At 42.0% G+C, this 25909-nt stretch overlaps 1 pseudogene; it reads right to left on the bottom strand.

Moving 5' to 3' along the window:
- Window positions 1-1250: 1250 nt before the first annotated feature.
- LOC130274564 (28S ribosomal protein S9, mitochondrial-like) lies at window positions 1251-12045 on the bottom strand (annotated as a pseudogene).
- Between the last annotated feature and the right edge of the window lie 13864 nt (window positions 12046-25909).

Raw genomic sequence — 25909 nt, 5'->3', positions numbered from 1 at the left:
TATCAGGAGCAAAACAAACTTTAACTCACCTTCTGACGTTCCCCCGTTGTTCCGTTATTGGTGTCTCGGTCCTCCAGTAATTGGCTTCTTCCTGCAGCATGGTGAGTCATACTGCATTCAGCGTATCGCTGGCCGCATAGATGTCCTGCCTCTGCTGGTGATGGGCTGAACGCACTGCAATTGTAAGGAGCCTGGGCCCCACCTTCTCCCTGCTGCCCAGGCTCCTTACATGACAGTGCGCTCAGCCTATTACTGGCCGAGGCGGGACATCATAGTAACATAGTTCATAAGGTCGAAAAAAAGACCAGAGTCCATCAAGTTCAACCTATGACCCTAATGAGTCCCTACTGAGTTGATATAGATCTAGAATCCATAACATGTAATGTTATTATTCTCCAAAAATGCATCCAGACCCCTTTTAAATTCTTTTACAGAGTTCACCATGACCACCTTCTCTAACAGAGAATTCCACAGTCTCCCCTTACAGTAAAGAACCCCCGTCTGTGCTGGTGTAGAAACCTTCTTTCCTCTAGACGTAGAGGATGCCCCCTTGTTATAGATACAGTCCTGGGTATAAATAGATCATGGGAGAGATCTCTGTACTGTCCCCTGATATATTTATACATAGTTATTAGGTCTCCACTAAGCCTTCTTTTTTCTAAACTAAATAACCCTAATTCTGATAATCTTTCTGGGTACTGTAGTCCTCCTATTCCCCGTATTACTCTGGTTGCCCGTCTTTGAACCCTCTCCAGCTCCACCTACACTGGTGCCCAGTACTGTACACAGTATTCCATGTGTGGTAGAATTATTTCCTTGTCATGGGCATCTATACCCCTATTGATGCACCCCATGATTTTATTTGCCTTGGCAGCAGCTGCCCGCCACTGGTCACTACAGCTAAATTTACTATTAACTAAGACTCCCAAGTCCTTTTCCACATCAGTCGTCCCAAGTGTTCTCTCATTTAATACATAATCCCAGCCCGGATTTTTCTTCCCCATGTGCATTACCTTACATTTATCAGTGTTGAACCTCATCTGCCACTTCCCAGACCAAACCTCCAACCTATCTAGATCCATTTGTAACAGTGCACTGTCCTCTATAGTGTTTACTGCTTTACAGAGTTTAGTATCATCTGCAAAGATTGCTACTTTACTATTCAACCCCTCTACAAGGTCATTAATGAATATAGTAAACAGAACAGGACCCAAAAGAATTAAGCTATAATACAGTCAGATTTTTTTCACTTCTGCTATTACTTCCAATATCTGTGCAGCAGGTTAACGTTTCTTCCATGTGAATTTCCTGCGGGCACCCTCCTGGCCTGGTTTTTTCCGTTCCCTCTTGTGTGGATCTGCAGTAAGTAATCCAGCTTGTCTCATACCCTCAATCTCTCTATCAGAGACAAAACTGAGCAGGGTCCTTGATATAGCCAAAAGGATGGCACCAGGTTGTGCGGATATTCCACTTTCATTAACTGTACATTCTGTATCATATTTCATCAGTAGGTCCAAAAATTGAAATGGGAACATAAGTTGATCTCTGTCTGGAAGTACTGTAAAAAAAAATTCAAAAACTCCTTTCCATTTATAGTAATTTTTCCTTTCCCCTGGTCCAGTACTATAGCTGTTGCCTCTGCTGTTTTCCTTTTGCCTTACCCTGTGCTGAACGCTACTCCATTCTCATCATACTGCAGAGGATTAAAGGGGTATTCCAGGATTTTTTTTCTATTTGACTATGCTACAGGGGCTGTAAAGTTAGTATAGTCCATAATATAGTGTCTGTACCTGTGTGTGACGGTTTACTCACAATTCTTATGTGATTTTCACCCCAATATCTATTTTTAACAGCATACAAAATGACTGCTGTGTCAGATTTTTCCCAGGTTGCAATGTGGCCGAGACCTGACTCACTAGTCAGCTGATGACAGGGAGCCTATCTGCTTCAATGGGTGGTGTGTTCACTTGGTGGGAGAGAGATCAATCTGCAACTAATGCAACAGCTGTAGGCCCCCTGATTGAAAACCACAGGTCTTTTGAATGGATGCAGCTCATTTATGTTTCAATGGGTGGGGTGGCTGATGTGTGGGAGGGAGGAAAATGGAATTGTGGGATTTGTAGTAAAAAAAAAAAAAAAGAAAAGTCAAACAGGAAATACCAGTTCACAAAAAGCTAGCCACAGTTTTATGGTAATCTCACAACATAGCCATTTAGCCCCAAGACAAGTGCAGATCCTTCCTAAGCATGTCCATTACTGTCTGCCAGGTACATACTAAAATCACCTTATGGTGGATAACCCCTTTAACCATCTGCTTTTTGGACTGGATTTCAAGGTTCTTGCAGTATCTGTGGATGTAGTCCTCCTCAATGCTGCTGTGTGGCAGGCTCACCAAACGTTCCATCCTTTGTAAAAAAAAGAAATACAGGTAGACTTGGTCAGACAGCTTCTCTATGAGCAGGTTCTCCAGTTTTTCCTTAATCACCCATCTTCTCCCAGAGAGGTCTACAACTGTTTTTTTCATTTTCCGCACTCAATCCTTTTCTCCTAACTTCTTCTCCATATGCACGAATTGATAAAAAAACTTTGCATGTGCCTCGTGCAGTGAGTAAAACGCCTGCTTCCCAGTGTAAAACAGAAAGTGGAATGGACGATTGTCCTCTCCCCACTGATTTGCCAGTTGCTTTGAAAAAATCTCATCAGGGTGCTTCATAAGTGGTCGGGCTCTCTTCTCAAATAATCCAGAGTGAAAGAGATAGGCAATGGCTTTATCAATATCCTCTTGGGTAAACATCTCTGGATCCTCTCCCATCATGATGGCTAAATGTCTCTTTCCAATGTTGAACTCTTTAATCTGTTTTTTAATAAAAGCCTCTGTGTACTTTTCAGGTCCCGTGGCTACAAGAAGGGCGAGCTCACTGCAGGCTGCGGAGACCACTACCGGCTTCTAGGCACTCGCCACCCCCACCACGCCACACTGCAGCCAGCCCCCATCGATGCGGCCAGTGATACGTTGAGCGCAGGATGACTCGCTGTTCCCAGGAAGCAGCCAATTACAGGAGGACCGAGACACCGATAATGGCACAACGGGGGAACTTCAGAAGGTAAGTTAAAGTTTGTTTTGTTACTTTTTGCAGCCCAGGCACAGGGAATTAGAAAAAATGTATACTACAGATCTCCTTTATTTAATATTGTTCATATACTGTGTGTAATGCAAAACATTAACTGTAGAAATATGTCTATGCATGTAATTGACAACAGGTATCCTTAGTTATTGCACTGCCTTGACATCTAAACATGTAGATTACATAAGTGCATAGTGAGGAGCTTACTGTACTCTTGCCTTGCTCATCAAAGGATTTCATTATCATCTGTGGTCCCCCTTGACAATTTCTATTGAAGGCTACATATAGAAATAAGCAATGTTTGCTATGAAAATTTTGTATTCAAGAGGATATTGTGTTTGGTGGCACCTTTCAGGATCTACTTTCGTGATATCTCAATGTACTCTTTAATCCTAATTACATTGATTTATGAGCACAGGGCAACATCTGCCTGAGGTTATAAATTCCCATCTCCAATATGAACACTGACTTCTGTAAACTCTGTGAGAAGTGATGTGAGGTTGTTTGTGGATTGGGATTTTGACAGCATCACAATAATATCTTCAAAGCATGTAAGCAGACAGACATGTTGTTTTGGGGTTTCTCCAATGTTGTGCTGCGTCAAGGAAATAGTGAGTATTGTATATATTATCTCTGTATAAAGGTGCTGTTAAAGGGAATATGTACTGTGTAGAATTTTGGCAGTAGATACACTGGATGCTTGCCAGTTTTTATATATGTATTAGATGATAAAATAATGTAGCACACTTCTTTTGTTAGGGTAGAAGTTTCTTATGTGACTTTCTATTGTGACAGCCCTTTCTGGCAGTATAATGAGGATGTGACTATAAGTAGGGCTGCTATCAGAAATTTCAGGCTCCTTCACAGCTCAATGCTTGACAACCCCCCAAGTGCCGGTCCGAGTCCATCCCCAGATGCAATTAAACACTGTGCGCTAATCTAATATACCCTAATCTGGTTATTGTCAAGTCGCCTAAAAAAATTGGGAATTGAGAAAAGTTGTGCAGTTGCCGATAACAACCAATTAGATTGCTTCTTTCATTTTTAAGAAACCCTTTGAAAAATGAAAGAAGCTATCTGATTGGTTGTTATGGACAACAGCACCACTTTTCTCTCTACAGGTTTTGGTCATACAGAGGTAGATACCAGAAAGTGCTCTGCTGACAGTATAAGTAACTACATTTAGATACTCACAAGCGACATCTTTTCTAATCAGAGTCGTTCACCTTTCCTTTTTTTTCAAGATTTTGTCTCCACAGAACCTGTCAGAGCAGCCAGACAAACATTTCAGTACATTGCCCCTCTATATAGTTGTATATATATATATATATATATATATATAGTTGTAGACCCCATTTATGCCCCCATATATATAGTTTTATGCCCATTATGTGCCCTCCATATATATAGTTGCAGGCCCATTATGTGCCCCCAAATATAGATGTAGGCCCATTATGTGCCCCCATATATAGTTGTAGGCCCAATATGTTCCCACATATATAGTTGTAGGCCCATTATGTCCCCACATATATACTTGTAGGCCCATTATGTGCCTCCATATATAGTTGTAGGCCCCCTTTGTACCCCCATATATAGTTGTAGGCCCCCTGTGCCCCCTCTATATAGTTGTGGGCCACCTGTGCCCCCATATATATATGTAGGCCCCTATACATAGCTGTAGGCCTGTATACTGCCCCCATCTATACTTGTAGGACCATTATGCCCACTGTATATAGTTGTAGGCCCCCTGTGCAACCATGTATAGTTGTAGGCCCCCTGTGACCCCCCCATGTATAGTTGTAGGCCCCCTGTGCCCCATGTATAGTTGTAGGTCCACTGTGCCCCCCATGTATAGTTGTAGGCCTCCTGTGCCCCCCATGTATAGTTGTAGGTCCCCTGTATAGTTGTAGGCCCCCTGTCACCCATGTATAGTTGCAGGCCCCAGTGCCCCCCTGTACTGGTTTTCAACTCACCAGTGACATCACTGCTCTTCAAGTGCCAGGTACAGGAGCCCCTCATGGGGCACCGGCTCACCGTGGGTCAGCAGTCTGTGCCAGGAGACTGCTCTCTCCTTCTTATTAACAGTGCCCGCCTGCTAACTCATGTCCTGTGCTACAGTGCCCTGCTTTTCCCCTTCTCCCGTAATGCTATCCTGGCTTTCCGCCGGTTGTGTGTCTTCCTCCTCCGATCCTTCTCTCTGGGCACACGCAGGCACATCAGTGACGTGCCTCTGTGCGCTGCCTCCCAGCAGCCTCCAATAGTTTGATCTCGCTGCGGGTACGTGGCGGAATGACAAGGACAACCCTGTGTCCTAAAAAGTATTTTCAGGGCCCAGGGAAGTCCCTGGTGGAAGCGGCAAGTGGCGTTGGTCACTGGGCCCAGGCCCCTCTGCGGCCCCAGGCCCTTGACTGCAGGCCTGCCATTCATGCCCTGATGGCATAAATGCTAACCCACTACTCAATTTTACACTTTTCCCTCATTTAGGCTACAAACTGAACAAAATACACACTGCACACACCAAGGAAGACCAATGCTACACACCACTTTTTTTTAAATGGGATAGCCTGTACCTGTGTATTAAGACATCTTCTAATAGAAGTGAACCGTGGGGACCTGTCTTCCATTGGAACCGCTGCAGGATAACAAGGTAAACAAGTTGTTTGATAAATTATGGTGCTTAGTTAAAAAAAAAAAAAGAGATAAAGAACAGATATATAACGTACAGAAACAGTTAAAAAAAATATAACATAAAAAGATGTTTGTCCGTAAAATGGTGTAACTTTCCATGTGGATCCAGATTCTGCCTAAAAAATGAACATGTTTATTGCTTCAGCGGAATACCTCCCGGAAAAGCCCATTGTCAATGCGACTTTGAAATGCAGGGCTTAATTTCTGCTGAAATTTCCACATTAAATTTCCATAGTGTACATGGTCCATTAGGTATGGGGCCGGTTGAATGGTTAACTCTCAGGCTAAAGGACTGCTTGCAAATGTGCGGTCTTATAGACATGTCTATTCTTCCTGCAGACTGCGGAATTGATATTAATGGGACTCGCACAGAAATTCCATCATGTGAACATAGTCTTACACAGCCAGATGGTATTGTATTGCAAATGACAGATCAAGGGAAATGTTTCTTCTTCCAAAAATTGGAGTTGGTGCAGGATGTAGTTGTTTGTGAACAGGATAACATATTTATCAACTCTTCTCCATTGTAGGCTCATTGGGGGACATTTACCAAACCTGTGCAGAGAAAGGGTTATTTTTTTCAGAGGCCTTCATAAAACTTAAATAGGCAGAATGCAAAAAAAAAAGTGCATATGTTGTATATCTTAGCAAAACACTAAACTTTTGTCACGTATAGACAGGGAAAAGGTGAGGTCCTGCACTTTCCCACAACCCTTGTCCCTTCCTATTGCGTATCTGCCCTAACTGACGGATCCACAACCACGAAGACAGTCCCTGCCTATCTATGTGCTGTGACTTTAAAGTCAAAATAACAAACTAAAAAAATACTCAGTCACAGGTCAGGGAATATGTCAGGGATACAAAAGGTAAACACACACTAACAACACAGAGGGAGACAAACAAACCAACAGATAAATCAGAATCAGCAAGCCAAAGTCAGAACCGAGAGAACCAGAGAGATGCTGAATCGGAAAGCAAAGGGTTAATCCAAGAAACACAGCCAAAGTCAGAATACCAGATAGCAAAATACAATACAGAATGCTAGCTTCAGAAAAAAATTTCTTTCACAGGCACAGACTAGTGGAACACTGATGGCTTATATAGGCAAGCTGTTGGGTGTGGACTGAAAAAGGACACAGGACTGGCTAGAGAAAACCAGACAGGATAGGCTGGGGCATTGCCACAGCAACTACAAGCTTTGCCAGAAACTATAAAAGTTTAACCCATTGGACCAGACTGGGATGAGTCATTACACCTTTAAATATACTTTAGTATAAAAATGTATCTCTTTTTTTGTATAGAAATCATGACTCATAAAAAAGACCACTAGGAGTCCCCATACTGTCCAGAACATGGTCTTGTCCAGTTGCATTATCATCTTTGTCCCAGCTGAAGTGCAGACTGGGACCAAGTCCAGTAAGTGAGGATGGGACAAGCACTCCTCTGTGTTCACTTTTTTCCTATCAGACTCCTGTATGAAAACAGAGAGGAGGGGGTTACAGATCAGACTGCATTGGTTGTAGGAAGAGACCCAGCATAGCACAGCAGACTCAGAGAGGAAGTGAATGTATGGTGAGTGATGGCGGACTCAGTGCTTGCCTCAGACACTCCCCTTCCTGAGCATTGGATGTCAGAATGAATGGAGTATAGAAAAAAACAGGAGCGCTTCCATGTGAAGATTCTCAAGAATATTGTAAAGCTAGTAGCCAGTGCGGACCGTGCTCACCTGGTAAAGTTGTGCAATCTGCAGGCACAACACTGACACTTCTCATGAGAAATTAATCAAACAGCTGCAGCGGCTTCCCACGCTCGATCACCGGCGTGCATAGCAGGATACAAAGGAAAGAGGAAATTGGAAGCTTGATATCGCGCTGCTGTAATAATTTGAAGGATGAGTTCAGGTAGGTTAAACCATTTATTGGTATACACACAACGCGTTTCAGGGAATGAATATCCCTTTCATCAGGCCTGATGAAAGGGATATTCATTCCCTGAAACGCGTTGTGTGTATACCAATAAAGAGTTTAACCTACCTGAACTCATCCTTCAAATTATTACAGCAGCGCGATATCAAGCTTCCAATTTCCTCTATCCTTTGTATCCTAGAATGGAGGGACTTGTGAGCAAAAAACAGAAGCTAGACACATAAAAAAAGACACATAAAGCATCTGCATGACCTATTGAGTAACATATATATATATATATATATATATATATATTATTTTTTTTTTCTGTGATATGACAGGTACGCTTTAAAAAAGCAATATGGTTGGTTGCTAAGGGCGACTGCTGAACTTTTCCTCTACACAAGTTTTGATAAATCTCCCCCACTATCTTTTTATATTAAAGGGGTTATCCACCATAGGGTGATTTTAGTACGTACCTGACAGACAATAATGGACATGCTTAGGAAGGATCTGAACTTGTCTTGGGGCTAAATGGCTATTTTCTGAGATTACCATAATACTGTGGCTAGCTTTTTGTGAACTGGTATTTCCTGTTTCAGTTTTCATTTTCTTAATACAAATCACATAATTCCATTTTCCTCCCTCCCACACATCAGCCACCCCACCCATTGAAACATAAATGAGCTGCATCCATTCAAAAGACCTGTGGTTTTCAATCAGGGTGCCGACAGCTTTTGCATTAGATGCAGATTGATCTCTCTCCTACCAAGCGATCCTTCCACCCATTGAAGCAGACAGGCTCATGTCATCAGCTGACTAGTGAGTCAGGTCTCGGCCGCATTGCAACCTGGGAAAAATCTGAGACAACAGTAATTTTGTATGCTGTTAAAAATAAATATTGGGGTGAAAATCACATAAGAATTGTGAGAAAACCAACACACAGAGGTACAGACACTATATTATGAATGACACTAACTTTACATCCCCTGTAGGATAGTCAAATAAAGAAAATTCCTGGAATACCCCTTTAAACCCCAAAGACTATTTATACGACACCTGTATTTCTATTTTCTACTGTACTTCTATTGGAATTAATACATCACATACAATTATATGTTTCAGAAAGTTAACTAGATAGAAAATGGGAGATATAAATGTAGTCTAAGACTGTGAGTGACAAGCTTGCAAACCAGGGCCATGAATATTACAACAATGTAGATGAAGTAGTTAGTATGTTGATACATATACTTTCCAATCAGCACCTCTGTCCCAAAGATGTGAGAATGGATTCAATTGTTGAGATAGGTACATATTACTCTACAGGTTAATGACAGGGTAACACCACACATTGTACTCTCCCATGATGCTTTAATGCTAGGGTATAATGAAAATTTCTGTTCAATAGTAAGAAGTGGCTTGGCAGCTTGTATTTATGGCCAGCTGGCTTCCTGCCCTGGTGTCGGAAAAGAAATGTAAAACTATAAATCAACAATCAGAAGAGTTGTGTGGGTAGGAGAATTCATAAGAGGTAAAATCATCCTTGTCAGTGCAACAGTAGGTAGCACACGTTTTTTGTCAAATTCAATGCTGCACAAATTGCTTAGAATAATACTTTAGGCTAAGCAAAGATCTTAGTATGCCGAACATAAAAGTAGACAAAACCAAAAGCAGCTTCTTTACAAAATCAAAATCCTACTAAAAATAGAATGTAAGTCTCAATGAGTTATATATAATGCAAGTCTAATGCAATAATGTCAGAGTCATGTCTTATATATCAGAAGTATTCACATTTCTCATCTATTTTTTATTAACCTGTTTTTTATTGAACCTATTTTGGTCTATTTGACTTCATTCGAATGCCTAAAATACCAAATCACTTCATTGACTTTATATCACATGGTTAAAGCATTACTGTCATTGACATAAACTTTTGACATGTTGTCCAAATCCTTAAAAGTTTAGATCTCACTGTGTCTCAGTCTTGAGACCCCCTGTGATGGCTGCAAGATCTAACTGATGCATAGTCTATGGGGAGGGAGAAAGCAAGTGAGTAAAAAAAAAAAAAAAGGCTTCTTAACCCCTTAAGGACTCAGCCATTTTGGGCTTAAGGACTCAGACAATTAAATTTTTACGTTTTCATTTTTTCCTCCTCGCCTTATAAAAATCATAACTCTTTTATATTTTCATCCACAGACTAGTATGAGGGCTTGTTTTTTGCGCGACCAGTTGTCCTTTGTAATGACATAACTCATTATATCATAAAATGTATGGCGCAACCAAAAAACACTATTTTTGTGGGAAAATTAAAAAGAAAAATGCAATTTTGCTAATTTTGGAAGGTATTGTTTTCACGCCGTACAATTTACGGTAAAAATGATGTGTGTTCTTTATTCTGAGGGTCAATAGAATTAAAATGATACCCATTATTACATACTTTTCTATTATTGTTGTGCTTAAAAAAAATCACAAACTTTTTAACCAAATTAGTACGTTTATAATCCCTTTATTTTGATGACCTATAACTTTTTTATTTTTCTGTATAAGCGGCGGTATGAGGGCTAATTTTTTGTGCCATGATCTGTACTTTTTTTTGATACCACATTTGCATATAAAAAATGTATAAAAAAAGTAGCAATTTTGGACTTTTTTTGGGATCATTAACATTTTTTGGGATCATTAACATTTTATTTTAATAGTTCGGACATTTACGCACGCGGCGATACCAAATATGACTATAAAATTAATTTTTTACGTTTTTTGGGGGTAAAATAGGAAAAAACGGACGTTTTACTTTTTTATTGGGGGAGGGGATTTTTCACATTTTTTTTACTTTGACATTTACATTTTTTAACATTTTTTTTTACACTTGAATAGTCCCCATAGGGGACTATTCATAGCAATACCATGATTGCTAATACTGATCTGTTCTATGTATAGGACATAGAACAGATCAGTGTTATCGGTCATCTTCTGTTCTGGTCTGCTCGATCACAGACCAGAACAGAAGATGCCGGGAGCCGGAAGCAGGAAGGTGAGGGGACCTCCGTGCGGCGTTCTGAATGATCGGATCCTCGCAGCAGTGCTGCGGGCGATCCGATCGTTCATTTAAATCGCGCACTGCCGCAGATGCCAGGATCTGTATTGATCCCGGCACCTGAGGGGTTAATGGCGAGATCGCGGGCGTCGGCCATTGCCGGCGGGTCCCTGGCTGCGATCAGCAGCCGGGATCAGCCGCCAATGACACGGGCATCGCTCCGATGCCCGCGGTTATGCACAGGACGTAAATGTACGTCCTAGTGCGTTAAGTACCACCGCACCAGGACGTACATTTACGTCCTGCGTCCTTAAGGGGTTAAAAGGGGTGTTCCAGAACTTAATAACTTATGTGTCAGATCATGGGGTGTCCGACCTCTGGGACCCCATCAATCTTCAAAAGGGGACCAAGTTCTTGAATCGGTATCTCACAATGTGACCACATAACACCACAACATATTGAGTGGATAATATAGTAACCAAATAATACAGCAAAATGCGCAGAGAACTGCTGAACAGGAATCTCAGGGTAAGTAACCCCTATTTAGGTAACTAGCCCACTTGTGAAAACTTTTATTGTGACCAGTTTAAAAATAAAAAGTATTTGTAACCAGCACAGATTGTAATTGTTGGCAACAAATGTCCTATAATTGAATACAACCCCCAAACTCCTAATAGGTGCACAGTAAACAGAGTCTGCAGTACTCTGCAAAGACCACAGATTATAAAATATTTGTGTGCCCCCGTTAAACAAGTCATACCAGCATTATCAAGACAATGTAGGGGCACTCTATATCCTCCTTATTGCCCCTATATCCTCTTGATGACGCTGGTATACAGTTGTAGGTTATTGTGTTGTTGCTCAAATAATACTGCCACACCATGACCACCACATAGTGACTTAAAAACACCACAATACTATAATTAAAAAAACACTATACACAGACTAATATTTCCCCACAGAGTGACCATCCATATAGTGGTAGATACCAGCTCTATAGGCTCTGCAGACTGTATTAGTGACTACAGTACGGCTACATCTTATGACTCCCAGGAGACATCTTCTCAGTAAGTGAATGGGGTTACAAATGGCCACGGCCCTACAAACACTGTAACAGACAGATATCCAGTTTCTGGATACTGACAAAATTAGGAAAAAATGTCTTACTGTGTATGATAATGACACAAGACAACCTTACTCACTAGAAACTCTGTTTCTTGCTGTGCTGATCTCTCTTTGACTTGAATCCAAATATAAAAGATTTTTTTATAGCTTTGTAATGTTCAACCATTTGAACAATTTGCCTAGTAAATGGCAAATTCTAAAACAAACTGCTCCGAGCAGTGTAGAGGCATTAGTGAGGAATGAGGGTCTTCTTGAGTGCACTTTGCTGTATTACATGCCTCATTTCCTTGGGGTCATACTCAAGAGCTCAACCAACGTACCTTGGTAATGTTCACATTAGGTTTGTCACAAGCTATATGAGGCTTTGGTGACTGATGTGGCATAAAAAGTGCATAGTCGGCTGTTTATATAGACTAGCACTTCTTCAAGCTACATTCGATTAATATCATGTGAACATCACAAAACTAAGAAAATACAATGAACATTCCATGTAGAGAAAGGTGTTATTAATATCTCATCAAAAAATTATGGCAGGACACTGCAAATGATTGAATCTACTATGCTGTTATAACAATGGAGACTAATAAAGTCTTATGTTATCTGCTGCTATGTCTCTTCCTAATTTATATTTGACCTGTAAACAAAACCCAGTTAATGTATTGGTTTTCATGTGTATAGGGCAGATTTATTATTCAATCTGCACCAGAAAACTTTGCCACAAAACTGGGTACATGCCCTGAACCACATTTTTTAGCAAAAGGGAGTGTCTTAAAATGAAAAAACTGTGCACCAAAATGTATGTGCTAGATATGTAAACTAAGCTAGAAAACTAAAACACTGAGACCCCAACCAATAAAAACAGCTGTTTTCTTTTTGACAGTTATATTTAAAATAATCTGTGATTTTACTTTTTTTAACCAAGGGCTCCACAAATCCCAGGTGCCAAGTTGCCACGGCGATTGAGAAATTTGTCCTGGCGCCTAGGATTTTGTCAGCCCTTTCCATTAAGGTAAAGTTACCTGTGTGTGTGCACAACTGCTTACAGTTAAACGCATGAACATATGGAAGCGGGCAGCATGACCAACAGCCAGGATGACATCTCACTTTTGAGCCCCTCTCAACATTGACAAATTTACCTGTCCTTTATTCTTGCGTCATGGGATTCAGTCAAACAGCATGTTGTGTGTAAAGGAAGAAAGCCTCGGCCAGTAGTCTCCTGAGAGTTGTAGTTCACCAACACCTCTATTGTATCTCAGTAGTCTCCTGGGGGTTGTAGTTCATCAACCCCTATATTGTATCTTAGTAGTCTCCTGGGGGTTGTAGTTAATCAACACCTCTATTGTATCTCTGTAGTCTCCTGGGAGTTGTAGTTCACCAACACCTCTATTGTATCTTAGTAGTCTCCTGGGAGTTGCAGTTCACCAACACCTCTATTGTATCTCAGTAGCCTCCTGGGAGTTGTAGTTCACCAACACCTATATTGTATCTCAGTAGTCTCCTGGGGGTTGTAGTCCATACACCAGTGTTTCCCAACCAGGGTGCCTCCAGATTTTGCAAAACTACTACTCCCAGCATTCCCTGGTTGGGAAACACTGGCATACACACACATAACAGGGACTACAACTCCCAGCATGTGTCATTCAGGAGTCCCCCCCCCCCCTCACACATAGAAATCATCCCCAGTATGATATTTATTCCCCTGCAGTCTGTGTCTCCTTCACACACAGAAATCCTCAGCCCCATGCAGTGCAGTCTGTCCTCCTCACACATCATTATGGAGGTGAAGGAGCTCTGCATGGACGTCCTCTCTCCCCTCCCCCGCTCTGTGTTTTCCCCGTGCAAACCTGCAGCCTCCCCATGGTAGATGAGGTCCTGGGGAGACAGAGCAGGGGGAGGGGATGGAGCTATGTATGGGGGATGGAGCTGTGTACCGAGCTGTGTGCGGGGGATGGAGCTGTGTATGGAGCTATGTACAGAGCTGTATACGTCCCCGCTCTCCCCCTGCTTCTTGTGTAATGTAAGAGCAGGGGGTGTGAAGTGAGATTTCTGAACCCAAGGGGCGTGGCTTAATTATGTCCTGCAGACGTGCGATCTCGGCCTCTGCCCTCGCTCCTCCCCGCTCTAGCTTCGGGAAACTTCGGAGAGCGAAGGGGAGGAGAGAGAGCAGCAGCTAACAGGAAGCTGGCGCAGGGAGTCATGGGAAATGTAGTCTTTATGACATGGCTGCTTACTGCTACAGGTGGCAATTACAAGAGAATGGATGGGCCAAATTTGACAAATGAGGTATCGTTGGAAAGGTCTTTGAAAGAGCTATCAGATTTTTTTTATGTATGAGCGCTGCAGATGTCCTTTAATAGCAGGGGTTGATTTCCTGCGCACAGACAGCAGGCTCTGCTAGAGGTTACAGTAGAACTTAGCCCTATGGTGGCAATTCACAGTTCCGAAATAAAGTGTATCGTTATAATATTCATGTAGTGTTTTTTGCAGTGCATGCGCTCATGGCATTTTTGCTGTTCACATGCTCGTAGCTTTATTCTGTTTAAGATGCTCATTGCATTAATACTGTACATACCCTGGTAGATTTTATTCTGTATTCTCACTTGCAGCATTTATTTGCGTCATACGCTCTTAGCAAAAAAAAAAACATATGATCCGCAGAACATGTTTTATGTCATACATCATTTAAGGGTGAAGACCATGTATAATTCACTTTAGTTGTATGCCAGGTGTATGTCATTGTAGTGGCGTGCATAGAGTTTGTGCGGTGCTGTGGGTATGCTCGGACCTTTGGATTATTTATATGCTCATTGCAGTTATGCTGTAAATACGCTCATAGCATTATATTGTTTATATGCTTGTAGCATTATTGTTCATAGGTTCATTGCTTTCATAGTGTACATATGCTCTTAGTCTACTGGCAGGCGTCCTAGCATTTATAGTGTTTACACACTTGTAGCATTTACCGTACATACGCTCGTACCAGTTTAAAGTACATGCACTTGTAGCATAGTTTATCGGTCATACGTAGCATTTCACTGTACATGTATGTTCTTCATACTGTTTATATGTAGCATTTCACTGTACATAGCGTTTATGCTGTACATGCACTCACAGCATTTCGTACATGCATAGCACTCTTTACATTAACATTGTACATATGCTCAGCACTTATACTGTACATGCACTAGTTCACAGCATTTATCATGCATACGGTCATAGTAATCTATTCTATGCATTCGTTCATAGCTTTACTCGGTGCATAGGTGCGTAGCCTTCACAGTATGTATATGTTCATTATGTGCATATGTTTACTAGCATTCATACGGTTAGGATGTTGTGCATTTGGTTGGCTGTATTCTGTGTTTATGGTTAGCAGGTTTTGTTCTGTACATATGGTTATCATTTTATTTTGGGCATACGGTTAGCATATTTTACTCTAGATATACAATTAGCTGGGTGTGCGTTCCACATCTTGCAATACATACATTATACATGATTACAGCATTTCATATTGTGCGTACATTTCATAGCAGCTATATCGAACGTACTTTTCTTGTACCTGCTACGTTGGCAGGGGATGCAGTAGATTGTTGTTACTGACATATCTGTGTGTATATAACTCCCCCTTCTCCTCCAGGTGGGGAGTATGTGACGTTTGTGGAACCCTCCCAACCCTCCCTTATTTTATTCTTTTACTATAGGGTATGCCCTCTATAGGCATGCCCTCCTACACGGTTTTGGCACACCTCTGACCGCTATACTGAGTTAAGATCTTTGTACAGGTATGTATGAAACGTTTTCAGTCACTAGTACATGTTGGGAGCCCTGAGCACAAATATATCTTACAGTAAGAATTTAAGATATTTTTAAGTCTCCCATTTAGTGTCAGTATTCTTGTTTTTGAGGACATTATCCCTTTCAAAAGTTCATTGTTTTTGTGGCCCCTTGAGAGATTCCCTTATTGAAGAACAAGCTAAACTGTATTATATTTTGATCACTATTTCCTTGGTGTCCTTCTTCATGCACATCAGTTACTCTGTCTGGTCTGTTGGTTAATATTAAGTCTAGTAGGGCGCCTCCTCTGGTTGGGCCCTGCACCATTTGGGACAGATAATTTTCTTTAGCTATAGTCAGAAACCTGTTTCCTTTATGAGATTCACAGGCCTCAGTTTCCCAGTATACATCAGGATAGTTAAAGCCCCCCTGCCTTGTTTATTTGCCTCTTCCATTATGTTTGGTGGCTTATAACAAACCCCGATCAGAATTTTTAAATTTTTATCTACATATATTTCTACCCATAATGACTCCACATTATTATTTCCCTCCCATCTATCCTCCCGCAGTGCGGCCTTCAGACTCGATTTTACATAAAGACAAACTCCTCCCCCTTTCCATTTTTTCCTATCCTTCCTGATTAGACTATAACCCTGTATGTTGACCGCCCAATCATAGCTATTGTCCAACCAAGTCTCTGTTATACCCACTACATCATCATTTTCCTCAGACATCAACCACTCCAGTTCCTCTGTTTTATTGGACAGACTTCTGGCATTAGTCAACATGCAACTCAAAGGTGTATGTTTTTTCTTTCTATGAAGCCTTTCCCTATTAACTATTCTAACTCCTCCCTCTGCTCCACCCCCAGGTACATTAATAAGTCCCTCCTCTCTATCTACACTATCTTCCCCCTCTACGTTGTAGGTTCCCTCCCCCCAAGTCCCTAATTTAACCCCTTAAGGACCAATACAAATAAACCTGTACGCCCCTGAAAGACCAGGCCTGTTTTTTCAAATCGGGGATGTCTGTCTTTATTAGAGAATAACTCTGGTAACATTTTGCCAATCACGATAATTCTGACAATGTTTTTTTGTCACAAGTTGTCCTTCATGTACATAGTAAAAGTAAGCCGATATCATTTGTAGTTTTTTTTTACAATGTAAAAAATCATGAAATTTTTACAAAAAATTAAGATTTTTTGCTATTTTGACACTAATAGGTTGCATATATTTATACATACTGACCAAATAGTTTATGAAACTTATACTTTCAGATGTCTACTTTATTTTGACGTCATTTTTTTGTTTTTAATTAACATTTTAAATTAGTTAGAAGCCTAACAATTTAACTTGAAAATTTGAAAAGTACATCTTTTTTTATGTGCCATGCAAGGTTTGCAGAAATTAAAAGGTAGTAGAACATAGGAACACCCCTCCAAATGACCCCATTTTAAAAGCTAGACCCCTCAAGGTATTCGCTAGGAGGTACAGTGAGTATTTTAACACCATCATTTTTTGGCAGGAATTATTACAAAGTCAGTGTTAAAAATTCAAAATTTGCAATTTTTCACAAATGCATCATTTGGGGGGTATATTTTTTGTACATCACTTCTGATATTGAAAGAAATGCACCCTATATTTTATTTAGTTGCTTGTCCCATGTTCAGAAATACCCCTGCTTTGGCCATATATGGTTCCTTGGCCGCGTGGTAGGACTCAGAAGGAGAGGAGCGCCATTTGGCTTTCAGGGCAGAATAGTGCCCCCACCCCCACAAGTGACCCCATTTATATACCGCACCCCTACAAGTTATTGGCTGGACCAGGGACCTCTCTGATTGGTTCTTGGTCGGCTAGCAGTATAACGCGTCTGTCTGTGACAGTTAAGGCTCCTGATGGATATATCCGCCATGTTGTGGGAATAAGCACCTGCTCATGGCGAATATATCCATCACTGGTGCGGCTGGGTAGCTCAGTGTGTCCGCTCATGACTGCTGGTGGTAAAACCTCCGCTATGAGTGGACACACAAAGCTACCCAGCCGCGTGCTCATTTCCGTGACTGCTGCATAATGTGTAGGATCACATGGTGGACATCCGCAGCATATTACATGCTGCGGAAGTCCGCCAATGCGATCCTACACATTATGCTTTTTTTTTTTATTAGATTAATTTAATAAATTTATTTTTAATATATATATGTATATATATATATTTTTTCTAATTTTTTATTTTATTTTTTACACTTTTATTACATTTTTATTTATTTTTACACTTTTATTTTATTTATTTATTTTTACACTTTTTAATGCTTTGGAATACTTAGTATTCCAAAGCATTGCAGTGATATGCTGCCTGCCAGTTTTCACTAGCAGGCAGCATATTAGGACTTGCCTCTGGCACGTCCTACAGGCAATACCCAGGGCAGACCTGTGGGTCTTTGTAGGACCCCCGGCTGCCCAGGTATACAGCAGCACCCCGCGATGCTCCGGGGTGCTGCAGGAGAGACAGAGGGAGCCCCCTCCCTCTGTCAGAACTCCTTACAGCGCGCGGTCACTTCTGACCACGGCTGTAAGGGTTAAACTGTCGGGAGTGAAGTGAACTTCACTCCCGGCAGTTTGGCAGGTCCCGGCCAGCTGCGGCCATACATAGCACCCCGCGATCGCGATGCGGGGTGCTGCAGAGGAGACAGAGGGAGCCCCCTCCCTCTGTCATAACACTTACAGCCCGCGGTCACTTCCGACCGTGGCTGTAAGGGTTAAAACTGCCGGGACCGAAGTTTACTTTGGTCCTGGCAGTGCAGCAGGGTCCCGGCTGTGTGATACAGCCGAGTCCCTGCCGCGATCTCGTGGGTGCACTGGGCAGCACCCACGAGAATAATGGACGAGTATAGACGTCCAGGTGCGGGAACGGCCGCCAACCTGGACGTCTATACTCGTCCGTGGTCGTTATCGGGTTAAACACTCCTCCACCATTCTGGCTATCTTCTCCCCAAGCACAGCTGCACCCTCCACATGGAGGTGCTGCCCATCCCTATAGTAGAGCCGGTATCCGACAGCGAAGACGGCCCAGTTCTCCATGAACCTAAACCCCTCCTTCCTACACCAGCTTCTGAGCCACTTGTTTACCTCCCTAATCTCCCACTGCATCTTTGGTGTGTCTCGAGATACAGGTTATATTTCAGAAAATATTACCTTAGAGGTCCTTGCCTTAACCCCTTCAGGACGGAGCCCATTTTGGCCTTAAGGACCGGAGCGTTTTTTGCACATCTGACCACTGTCACTTTAAACATTAATAACTCTGGGATGCTTTTAGTTATCATTCTGATTCCGAGACTGTTTTTTCGTGACATATTCTACTTTAACATAGTGGAAAATTTTTGTCGATACTTGCATCCTTTCTTGGTGAAAAATCCGTAAATTTGATGAAAAATTTGAAAATTTTGCATTTTTCTAACTTTGAAGCTCTCTGCTTGTAAGGAAAATGGATATTACGAATACATTTTTTTTGGTTCACATATACAATATGTCTACTTTATGTTTGCATCATAAAATTGATGAGTTTTTACTTTTGGAAGACACCAGAGGGCTTCAACGGTCAGCAGCAATTTTCCGATTTTTCACAAAATTTTCAAACTCAGTATTTTTCAGGGACCAGTTCAGGTTTGAAGTGGATTTGAAGGGTCTTCATATTAGAAATACCCCATAAATGACCCCATTATAAAAACTACACCCCCCAAAGTATTTAAAATGACATTCAGTAAGTGTTTTAACCCTTTAGGTGTTTCACACGAATAGCAGCAAAGTGAAGGAGAAAATTCACAATCTTCATTTTTTACACTTACATGTTCTTGTAGACCCAATTTTTGAATTTTTACAAGGGGTAAAAGGACAAAATTTTTACTTGTATTTGTAGCCCAATTTTTCTCGAGTAAGCACATACCTCATATGTCTATGTAAAGTGTTCGGCGGGCGCAGTAGAGGGCTCAGAAGGGAAGGAGCGACAAGGGGATTTTGGAGAGTACGTTTTTCTGAAATGGTTTTTGGGGGGCATGTCACCTTTAGGAAGCCCTTATGGTGCCAGAACAGCAAAAAAAAAAACACATGGCATACCATTTTGGAAACTAGACCCCTCGGGGAATGTAACATGGGATAAAGTGAATCTTAATACCCCACAGGTGTTTCACGACTTTTGCAAATGTAAAAAAAATAAATAAATTTTACCTAAAATGCTTGTTTTCCCCAAAATTTATTATTTTTAAAAAGGGTAAAAGCAGAAAATACCCCTAAAAATTTGAAGCCCAATTTCTCCTGATTCAAAAAACACCCCATATGGGGGTGAAAAGTGCTCTGCTGGCGCACTACAGGTCTCGGAAGAGAAGGAGTCACATTTGGCTTTTTGAAAGCAAATTTTGCTCTGGGGGCATGCCGCATTTAGGAAGCCCCTATGGTGCCAGGACAGCAAAAAAAAAAACCACATGGCATATCATTTTGGAAACTAGACCCCTCGGGGAATGTAACAAGGGGTTAAGTGAACCTTTATACCCCACAGGTGTTTCACGACTTTTGCATATGTAAAAAAATATATATTTTTTTTACCTAAAATGCTTGTTTTCCCAAAATTTTACATTTTTTAAAAGGGTAAAAGTAGAAAATATCCCCCAAAATTTGTAACACAATTTCTCCCGAGTACGGCGATACTCCATATGTGGCCCTAAACTGTTGCCTTGAAATACGACAGGGCTCCAAAGTGAGAGCGCCATGCGCATTTGAGGCCTAAATTAGGGACTTGCATAGGGGTGGACATAGGGGAATTCTACGCCAGTGATTCCCAAACAGGGTGCCTCCAGCTGTTGAAAACTCCCAGCATGCCTGGACAGTCAATGGCTGTCCGACAATACTGGGAGTTGTTTTGCAACAGCTGGAGGCTCCGTTCTGGAAACAGTGGTGTACCAGACGTTTTTCATTTTTATTGGGGAGGGGAGGGGGGCTGTGTAGGGGTATGTGTATACGTAGTGTTTTTTACTTTTTATTTTATTTTTTGTGTTAGTGTAGTGTAGTGTTTTTAGGGTACAGTCGCACGGGCGGGGGTTCACAGTAGTTTCTCGCTGGCAGTTTGAGCTGCAGCAGAAAGTTTGCGGCAGCTCAAATTTGCAGCCAGATACTTACTGTAATCCTCCGCCCATGTGAGTGTACCCTGTACGTTCACATTGGGGGGGGGGGGGGGGACATCCAGCTGTTGCATAACTACAACTCCCAGCATGCCCGTTGGCTGTCGGTGACTGCTGAGAGTTGTAGTTTTGCAACAACTGTAGGCACACTGGTTATGTATCACGGAGTTTGTGACCTAACTCAGTGTTTCACAACCAGTGTGCCTCCAGCTGTTGCAAAACTACAACTCCCAGCATGTACGGTGCATGGTGTACGGTGACTGCTGAGAGTTGTAGTTTGCAACAGCTGGAGGCACACCGGTCGTGAAACACTGAGTTAGGTTAAAAAAAAACTCTGAGTTTCACAACCAGTGTGCCTTCAGCTGTTGCAAAACTACAACTCTCAGCAGTCACCGACAGCCAACGGGCATGCTGGGAGCTGTAGTTATGCAACCAGCAGATGCACCACTACAACTCCCAGCATGCACTTTAGCTGTTTGTGCAAGCTGGGAGTTGTAGTTATACAACAGCTGAAGGTACACTTTTCCATAGAAAAAATGTGCCTCCAGCTGTTGCAAAACCATAAGTCCCAGCATGCCCATAAGGGAATTCTGGGAGTTGTGGTGGTCTGCCTCCTGCTGTTGCATAACTACAGCTCCCAGCATGCCCTTTTTGCATGCTGGGAGCTGTTGCTAAACAACAGCAGGAGGCTGTCACTCACCTCCAACGATCCACGCCGGAGAGTCAGTCCCTCGTCGTCGCCGCCGCTGCTCCTGGGGCCCCGATCCCAACATTGACGCCGGGGATCGGGGTCCCCAGCACCCGGGGTGCACGTCCCGCACCCGCTCACGTCCTCCGGAAGAGGGGCGGAGCGGGTGTAATCCGGCCGACGAATCAGGGCAATCGTGAGGTGGCACCAGGGATGCAGGGCGTATCCATACGCCCTATGTCCTGAAGAGGTTAAGCTTGTGGCCTAAGTCCCTGACATAATTTTTAAAGACACTCCACCTACCTCTTACTTTGTCATTGGTGCCAATATGTACAATGACTGCTGGGTCCTCTCCAGCCCCACCCAGCAACCTGTCAACCCTATCCGCGATGTGCCAAACTCGAGCGCCAGGAAGACCATACACTGTTTGGCGATCCCGGTCTTTGTGACAGATTGCCCTGTCTGTCCCCCTAATAATTGAGTCCCCAACTACCAGTATCGGTCTGGCCTGCCCTGCACCCCTCCTTTCCTCCTTACTGGAGCAGACACCCCCCTGGCAGAGTCCTGCTGCAGTACTGCTAGCTCTGAAATGGCATGCACCTCATCTGCCAACTGGGCAAACTTGTTGGGGTGTGCCAGATCAGGACTAGCCTACTTGACACTTTTCCCTCTACTTGACACTTTTCCCACTTACTGTCCTGCACCTTTGTCCCACTATCCTCCCCCACCTCTACCCCAGAGAGTACTTGCTCAGTGAGCAGAAGACTCCTCCCCAAGTTGTCAATGCATCTCAGTGTTGCCAGTTGCTCCTCTAGATCCAGGATCTGGGCTTCCAAATGAACAACTCGCACACATCTCACAACAATATGCAACCTCAAACCGCTGTTCAAGGATTGCATACATTGTGCAAGATGTAGATTTGTGGATTGCAAAAATTAACAGTAAAAAAAAATCTAATATTTAAATTAAACTTGAATTTAAAGTCCCTTAATTTTAAGTCCCCCTCACTTTTATACTTACAATCACTTGTATATTTTACACTCTTGTATACAGACAAATATTACTAGCTCAGACAATCCCTTAGTATACTTTATTTTATAGTAACCAGACACCACCTCTCTTTATTGTGGATCTTTACTGGGTTTAAATGAGCACCGCCCCATACTCTGTGGGAATCATCGGCCAAGGAGAGCTAGCAGTTGTGGGCTACTAACTGTGTACCTACAGCAGTGCCGAGTTATCTCTACTTTGCTTTGAGATCCATGGAAATGACACTATTTGTGAGCGTTATTATAAGTATAGATTTGGTACAATATCTGTTTACCCCTTCAGCCCTTACACACCATTTCTGAATGACAGAGAAAAAAAATGCATGTCTCTTTAATAAAGTTTCCTTCAGCAGTTATATAAGCTTGGAGACAGGAAAACCATATATATTGCTCATTCATTTCCACCCATGAATTTGGCACAAGAGACAAATGACCAATCTAAGCCATATGTGTAGTAAAATGGTATTACATTCTTCAGCATGTGAGGAGACGCCCTAGTGTTCTATGAAATCTTACTTTATGCTCATATTACCTGATTCACACATACAGCCTTTTTTACTTTCTTATGAATCTTGCGCTCTGTGTCTTAACAAATCCTCAATGTTTTGTTGCTGGCCAAAAAACAAAAAAGAAGGAGAAATACATAATAGTAAATATTGAGTAGTGAGTAATAAGTTGGGCCTTCTAGGTGGTCTGAGCCAGGGCAGGTTTCTCAGCAGTATTGTATTATGAAGCTACACAGCAAAAAAAAATAAAAATAATAATATATATATATATATATATATATATATATATATATATATATATATACTGACATCAATATTGTTTTGGTGCCATAAAGTTTTCGCTTTCTGCGTTCATCCATCTGTGGACACAATTTTACAGTACATCCAAAGATATAAACTATACAAAATGTTACATTACTTTGCTTTTCTCAGTTCAGTCTTCAATTGAGAGTTTGTGATTGTATTTAAATACAGCTATTTGTACCTGGTCCTTAATGGGTGATCAGTTTTTCATTCAAATAATGGTGGTGAGAGCAGATAGCACCTGAATGTACAAGTATATATGCCCAAGTGCAACATGAACTTAGATTTAACTAAGCTGACTTGTAAATGTGTCTTGTGAACTGATTCCCATAGCCCCGGGATAGGTAAACTTAGTGAGGTAAAGATCTACTATATTAATACAGGGATTACTAAAGATCTTCCATTGTAAGAACATACTGTTTGCAAACCACGGAAAGACTGACAGGTCGGCAGTCAGGTACTGCCCGAGGGCCCTGGTCTGAGGGGGGCCCGCCAATGGCAGGACTTGCTGCTTTTCAAGATCAGGGAGCATGCAACCTGTATATATACAGACCTCCAGCTGACATGCTCCCTGATCTTTTAACAACTAATGCAGGAGGAACGCAAGGAGTTATTTATTCCTAGGGGCAGATAGGACAGAGGGAGGAGGGAATTATATTTTACTTAACTGCAGGAACTGTGTAGGAGAGTGCTTAAAGGGGTACTCTTCCCCTAGACATCTTATCCCCTATCCAAGGGATAGGGGATAAGATGTCAGATCACCGGGGTCCCGCTGCTGGGGACCCCGGGGATCGCTGCTGCAGCACCCCGCTATCATTACTGCGCAGAGCGAGTTCGCTCTGCACATAATGACGGGCAATACAGGGGCCGGAGCATCGTTACGTCACGGCCCACCCCGTCAATACAAGTCTATGGGAGGAGGCGTGGCGGTCATCACGCCCCCTGCCATAGACTTGCATTAAGGGGACGGGCCGTGATGTCATGAGGGGCGGAGCCATGATGTCACGCTGCTTCGACCCTGTATCGCCCGTCATTACGCACAGAGCGAACTCGCTCTGCGCAGTAATGATAGCGGGGTGCTGCAGCAGCGATCCCCGGGGTCCTCAGCAGCGGGACCGCGGCAAACTAACATCTTATCCCCTATCCTTTGGATAGGGGATAAGATGCCAGGGGCGGAGTACTCCTTTAAGGCCTTAACGACCACGAACGTAAATGTACATCCTGGTGCGGAGGTACTTCCCGCACCAGGACGTACAATTACGTCCTGTACATGACTGTGACCCGCCGATTATGACGGACACCAGTGATATCCACCATTAACCCCTCAGATGCCGTGATCAATACAAATCACGGCATCTGCAGCAATGCGCTTGTAAAAATGGATGATCGGATCGCCAGCGGTGCTGGCGCCTCCAGGGGTCTTCTGCTCTGGTCTGAGATCGAGCAGACCAGAGCAGAAGATTGCTGATAACACTGATCAGTGCTATGCCCTATGCATAGCACTGAACAGTATTAGCAATCAAATGATTGCTATAGATAGTCCCCTATGGGGACATAAAAAGTTTTTTTGTTTTTTTAAGTGTTAAAAATGTAAAAAAAAAATTGAAAAATCCCCTCCCTCAATAAAAATTTTAATTGTCCCTTTTTCCCATTTTACCCCCACAAAGGGTAAAAAAAATTATAATGTTAATGATCCCCTACGGTAAACAGCGTAAACTTAAAAAATAAAAGTCCAAAATTGCTGCTTTTTTGTCACATTTTATTAAATGTTTTTAATAAAAAGTGATTTAAAAGTTTCATATACACAAATATGGTATCAATAAAAAGTACAGCCCTCATACAGCTGTGTATACGGAAAAATGTAAAAGTTATAGGTGGTCAAATAGGGTGATTTTAAACATACTGGCCCTCATTTACTATTGCAAACCCAACATGTTTTGTTAGGTTGTGAGCCAGATTCTGCGCCAGAATTGCACCAGAATTTTAAAAAAGGGGCGTGTGCCCGTCATTTTCAGAAAAACCCAACATATAAGGTTTCCATGGAAAAGGGGAAAACCCTACAGATCAGAGCTTGTGTTAAAAAAAAAAAAAATAAAAAAAAAAATTTAGGGAAACCTTAGTAAATACGGTGGAAAAAAAATTGGAGGGAATTAAAACCCACAAGGAAACCTACACTAAAATCAGGGCCACAGATTTTTGTACAAAAAGTTTAATATTTAAAGGAAGTACAATAATAGAAAAGTATGTAATGATGGGTATCATTTTAATCGTATTGACCCACAGAATAAAGAGAACATGTCATTTTTACTGTAACTTGTACAGTGTGAAAATGAAACCCTCCAAAATTTGCTAAATTGTGGTTTTCATTAAAATTTCCTCACTACAAAAATATTTTTTTGGGTTCACCGTAAATTTTATGGTAAAATGAGAGGATGCCTATTACATTGCTCTCCACCTCCTGAAGTTCACAAAACACGTGTCGAGGCAGAGTGAGGAGCAGTGTACCCGGCCTATCCAGCATGACTCATTCAGGTGATAATACT

Source organism: Hyla sarda, chromosome 5 (genome assembly GCF_029499605.1).
Source record: "Hyla sarda isolate aHylSar1 chromosome 5, aHylSar1.hap1, whole genome shotgun sequence".
Classification (NCBI taxonomy): domain Eukaryota; kingdom Metazoa; phylum Chordata; class Amphibia; order Anura; family Hylidae; genus Hyla; species Hyla sarda.
This window is presented reverse-complemented; position numbering and strand designations above follow the sequence as displayed.